Source organism: Triticum dicoccoides, chromosome 7B (assembly GCF_002162155.2).
Source record: "Triticum dicoccoides isolate Atlit2015 ecotype Zavitan chromosome 7B, WEW_v2.0, whole genome shotgun sequence".
Lineage (NCBI taxonomy): Eukaryota > Viridiplantae > Streptophyta > Magnoliopsida > Poales > Poaceae > Triticum > Triticum dicoccoides.
The window spans coordinates 379112072-379118469 of record NC_041393.1 but is presented as its reverse complement, the minus strand read 5'-3'; positions in this window follow the sequence as shown (position 1 = coordinate 379118469).

Sequence of the window (6398 nt, the reverse complement as noted above, 5' to 3'; positions counted from 1 at the left end):
GCAAGTTCTTCTAGTTTTTGTGATAATAATGATGAAGATCCTGAAGTTATTGGTGTGACTCCTATAGAATGTTTTTTTGCTAATATAAAACTTTATGAATATGGGATTGGAGATGAGTCAACCTTATCTAGAAGGCGTCCCCATAATTTGGAGGGTGAAGATCTTAATGAAAAATTTGATAAAAGTGGAATGGCGAGGTTAACACTTTAAGTAGCGATGAACCCACTCTTTTGGATTTCAAGGACTTCAATTATTATAATTGTTTTTAATAGATTGTATTTCCTTGTTGCAATCCATGCTTAATTTACCTCATGATTATAATCAAAATAAGGCTTTTACTAAAAATATAATTGATGCTATGATGAAATCTTTTGAAGAAAAACTTGATTTAGAAGTTTTAATCCCTAGAAGGCTTTATGATGAATGGGAACCTACTATTAAGATTAAAATTAAAGATTATGAGTGCAATGCTTTGTGTGATTTGTGTGCTAGCGTTCCACTATTCCAAACACTCTTTGTGATGTGCTAGGTTTCCATAAATTTGATGATTGTTCTTTGAATTTGCATCTAGCGGACTCTACTATTAAGAAACCTATGGGAAGGATTAATGATATTTTTATTGTTACAAATAGGAATTATGTGCCCATAGATTTTACTGTGCTTGATATAGATTGCAATCCTACATGCTTTATTATTCTTGGTTGACCTTTCCTTAGAACGATTGGTGCAATTATGTGCCCATATGATTAAGTTAGGTCAACAATAGCGCTTGTTATGAGGGTCACAATAAAGCGTATGAAAGGTCAACAATATTGTAACTTAATTATGTGCCCATATGAAAGAAGGAAAAATTAGATTTCAATTTTCATTAAGGAATGGCATGGAACACTTTGCAAGAAAGAAAATTAAGTTACCATATGAATCTATTATGAGGGTAACTTATGGATTGTATACCAAAGATGACAATATCTAGATCTATGCAATACGCCCAGCTAGGGGTGTTAAACAATAGCGCTTGTTGGGAGGCAACCCAATTTTTATTTTGTGTTTTTTGTTTTTGCTCCTATTTTACAATCAATACACAATTCCTCTATAGTAATTGTCTTTTAGTGTTATAATTAGTATTTGAGCCAAGTAAGACCTTTGGGATGGTCTATGGTGATAGTTGATTTGATCTTGCTAAAAAACGGAAACTTTTGTGCTCATTGCCAGAATTTAAAAAAAATCACAGAAGCGTGCTTTTGATCTGAATTTCTTAAAGAATATTTATATACAAATTTCCTAGGTTGTCCTAATTTTTCACAATTTTACGAGTTAAATAAGTATACAAAATTTCCAGATTACTACATACTATTCTGTTTTTGACACATTCTATTCTATGTGTTTTTTGCTTATTTTGATGAATCTATGGGTAGTATCGGGGGGTACGAACCATAGAGAAGTTGGAATACAGTAGATATAACGTTAACATATATTTAGAATGTGTTCACAACAGTAGCTAAAGTGGTGATTTCCTTTATTATACTAACAGAGCTTACGAGTTTTCTGTTGAGTTTTGTGTTGTGAAGTTTTCAAGTTTTGGGTAAAGATTTGATGGACTATGGAATAAGGACCGGCAAGAGCCTAAGATTGGGGATGACCAAGGAACCCAAGGGTAATATTCAAGGACAACCAAGCATCTAAGCTTGGTGATTCCCCGGATGGCATCCCTTCTTTCATCTTCAATCCATCGGTAATTTTACTTGAGGCTATATTTTTATTCACCACATGATATGTGTTTTGCTTGGAGCATCTTGTATGATATGAGTCGTTGCTTTTTAGTTTACCACAATCATCCTTGCTGTACATACCTTTTGAGAGGGACACACATTAATCGTGAATTTATTAGAATCTATGTGCTTCACTTATATCTTTTGATCTAGGCAGTTGCTCTCGTGCTTCACTTATATATTTTTAGAGCATGACAGTGGTTTTATTTTGTAGAAATTGATGAACACTCATGCTTCACTTATATCATTTTGAGAGTCTTTAAAATATTATGGCAATTTTCTTAGGTTATGAATTTGGTCCTAATATGATGGGCATCCAAGAGGGTATAATAAAAACTTTCATAAAGAGCATTTAATATATGAGAAGTTTGATTCCTTGCATTTGTTATGAGAAATAAAGATGGTGATATTAGAGTCATGCTAGTGAGTAATTGTTGATTAGTAGTAATACTTGTGTTAAGGTCTGTGATTCCCGAAGCATGCACGTATGGTGAACTGTTATGTGATAAAGTCGGAGCATGATTTATTTTTTGATTGTCTTCCTTATGAGTGTCGGTCGGGGACGAGCGATGGTATTTTCCTACCAATCTATCCCGTAGGAGCATGCGTATTAGTACTTTGCTTCGATGGATAATAATTTGTTGCAATAAGTATGTGAGTCCTTTCTGACTAATTTCGAGTCCATGGATTATACGCACTCTCACCCTTCCACCATTGCTAGCCTCTCTAGTACTGCGCAATTTTCGATGGTGCATTAAACCCACCATATACCCTTCCTCAAAACAGCCACCATACCTACCTATTATGGAATTTCCATAGCCATACAGAGATATATTGCCATGCAACTTCCACCGTTCCATTTATTATGAGACATACCATCATTTTCATATTGCTTTACATGATCATGTAGTTAGCATAGTATTTGAGGCTTGGCCGCCGTTCATATTTTTTATACATGTCACTCTAGATCATTGCACATCCCGGTACACTGCCGGAGGCATTCATATGGAGTCATATTTTGCTCTAGTATCAAGTTGTAATTCTTGAATTGTAAGTAAATAAAGGTGCGATGGTAATCATTATAAGAGCATTGTCCCATGTGAGGAAAGGATGACGGAGGCTATGATTCCACAACAAGTCAGGACGAGACTCCAGATTTAAAAATAAAAAGAGGCCAAAGATCCCAAAATAAAAAAAGAGGCCAAAGAGCCCAAACAAAAAAAAATGAGAGAAAAAGAGAGAAGGGACAATGTTACTATCCTTTTTCTACACTTGTGCTTCAAAGTAGCACCATGTTCTTCATGATAGAGAGTCTCCTATTTTCTCACTTTCATATACTAGTGGGAATTTTTCATTATAAAACTTGGCTTGTATATACCAATGATGGGCTTCCTCAAATTGCCCTAGGTCTTCGTGAGCAAGCAAGTTGCATGCACACCCACTTAGTTTTCCATTTGAGCTTTCATAAACTTATAGCGCTAGTGCATCCGTTGCATGGCAATCCCTACTCACTTGCATCGATATAAATTGATGGGCATCTCCATAGCCCATTAATTTGCCTAGTTGATGTTGTCTTCTCCTAACAACCTCCACCATACTCTATTCCACCCATAGTGCTATATCCATGGCTCATGATCATGTACTGCGTGAAAGTTGAAAAAGCTTGAGAAGATTAAAGGTATGAAACAATTGCTTGGCTTGTCATATGGGTTGTGCATGATAAAATACTTTGTGTGATGAACATAGAGCATGGCAAGACTATACGATTTTGTAGGGATAACTTTCTTTAGCCATGATATTTTGAGAAGACATGATTGCTTTATTAGTATGCCTGAAGTATTATTGTTTTTACGTCAATATTAAACTTTTGTTTTAAACTTGTGGATCTGAACATTCATGCCACAATAAAGAAAATTGCATTGATAAATATGTTAGGTAGCATTTCACATAAAAAATTCTATTTTTATCATTTACCTACTCGAGGACGAGCAGGAATTAAGGTTGGGAATGCTCGATACGTCTCCAACGTATCTATAATTTTTTGATTGTTCCATGCTATTATATTATCTATCTTGGATGTTTTATATGCATTTATATGCAATTTATATTATTTTTTGGGACTAACCTATTAACCTAGTGCCCAGTGCGAGTTGCAGCTTTTTCCTTGTTTTTTACTTTTACAAAAAATCAATACCAAATGGAGTCTAAACAGAATAAAACTTTACGATGATTTTTCTTGGACCAGAAGAAACCCATGAGACTTGAGGAGGAGGCCAAAAGACCGACGAGAGGGCCACAAGCCCTGGGGGTGCGCCCCAGGAGGGCGCGGCCAGGGGCTTGTGCCCCCCCATCCCGTGGCTCTCCTAACCCTAACTCTAGCACTATAAATTCTCAAGTACCCCCTATACCAGAGGTCACACCAAACATGCTTTTTCGCCGCCGCAAGCTTCTCTTCTTGTGAGATCTCATCTTGGGCCCTTTTCTGGCACTCCACCGGAGGGGGATTCGATCACGGAGGGCCTCTACACCAACCTTTCTACCCTTATGATGATGTGTGAGTAGTTTACCATAGACCTACGGGTCCATGGCTAGTAGCTAGATGGCTTGTTCTCTCTCTCTCTTTGATCTTCAATACAATGTTCTCCTCGATGTTCTTGGAGATCTATTCAATGTAATCTTCTTTAGCGGTGTGTTTGTTGAGATCTGACGAATTGTGGATCTGTGATCAGATTATCTATGAATATTGTTTGAGTCTTTTCTAAAATCATTTATGCATGATTAAGATAGCTTTGTATTTCTCTCCGATCTATCCATTTGGTTTGGCGAACTGGATTTGTTTTTCTTGCAATGGGAGAGGTGCTTTGTGATGGGATCAATCTTGCGGTGTCCTCACCTAGTGACAAAAGGGGTAGCGAGGCACGTATTGTATTGTTGACATTAAGGATAAAAAGATGGGGTTTATATCATATTGCTTGAGTTTATCCCTCTACATCATGCCATCTTGCTTAAGGCGTTACTATGTTTTTATGAACTTAATACTCTACATGCAGACAGGAGTCAGTCGATGTGTGGAGTAATAGTTGTAGATGCAAAATCATTTCGGTCTACTTGTCACGGACATGATGCCTATATTCATGATCATTGCCTTAGATATCTTCATAATTATGCGGTTTTCTATGAACTGCTTAACAATAATTTGTTTACCCACCATATGCTTTCTTCAAGAGAGAAGCCTCTAGTGAAACCTATGGCCCCCGGGTCTATTTTCCATCATATATTTTCAGCTCTTAAACCAAAAACCAAGAAGTACCTTGCTGCAATTTATTTTGTATTTTATATCTATCTCTATTAGTTCTCACTCTTGCAAGTGACCGTGAAGGGATTGGCAACCCCTTTTTTGAGTTGTGTGCAAGTGTTTGTTAGTTTGTGTAGGTGCATATATTGGGGACTTGCTTGTGCCTCCTACTGGATTGATACCTTAATTCTTAACTGAGGTAAATACTTATCTCTACTTTGCTGCATCACCCTTTCCTCTTCAAGCGAAAGTCAACGCAAGCTCAAGTAGTAGCAGGTGCACCAAGGCGTGCGCCTGGATGCCGATGGGGTACAGTCAGGCGAGACATAGGGCGGAAGGGAGGACATGTCGGCTTAGCCATAGGGGTTTGCCTCGAGCTGGTGCACCGCACGTCGGGCCAGCGTGCGCTCCTGCCAGTGCACATTCTGGTGCCCGCCCAGCACCTGCGAGCTGAAGAACTTCCTGCGGAAGTAGTTGCACATGAACACTCGTGTCGGCTCGCGTGCGGCCTTCGCGCCGCTGTTATCGACAGTTGTGCTCCACTCGGAGGTTGTGGTGGCGGTGGATGCAATGGTGACGGTGAGCGATAGGTCGAGGGCGAGCTTTGGTCCGGAGGAGGTTTTGGACACCTCATTGTTGGATGCTGCCTGGCTGATGATCCTGGACAACTGAGCCTCACACACTTCTTGGATGATGTTGCTTGGCATCTCTAAACAATCTCTGTCTCTCTGTCTTCTTTCTTTGCACTTTGTTTGCTCCTTTATCTATCTCTCACCTGCATGCATCCAGAGAACAAGACAAGTCATGTAAGCAAGTGCACGTGTTCTTATTTTCTTGGTGAGATGATTTGACGCATGAATTGAAAAGGATCTCTTGTTTCTAGTCTCAGCTGCACTCATCGACTGACTCACCATGCCAAAGTGTAGACGAGTGTTGAGTTGTACAAGGATAAAAGCCAGGGTTCTCTGCCTCCCACCGACGTGCGCCTTGTCTCCTGTGGCTTTAGGGCCATGGTGGCAGAGTGGATCTCGTCCCTTACTGGTGGGAGGGCTCCGTTTTTAGATCTTTCTTCGAGTTTATGAGTCAGCGGTGCCTAGCCCCCATCTCGGTAGTTTATCTAGCATATCGGCGGGCGTGTGAAGATGTGTCTCTAGCAGATCTGTCCTTGGTGGATTTTCTCGAATCTGGTCATAGCTTGTTTACATTCTTGTGTTTTCAGGTTGGATCCTTTTGATCTACACTACTCTTCAACGGTAGCAGTTGTTGTTTTTGTTCATTGGTCCTATGGGGCCTTAGCACGATGACTTCATGACTATCTACTACAACATGTTTTG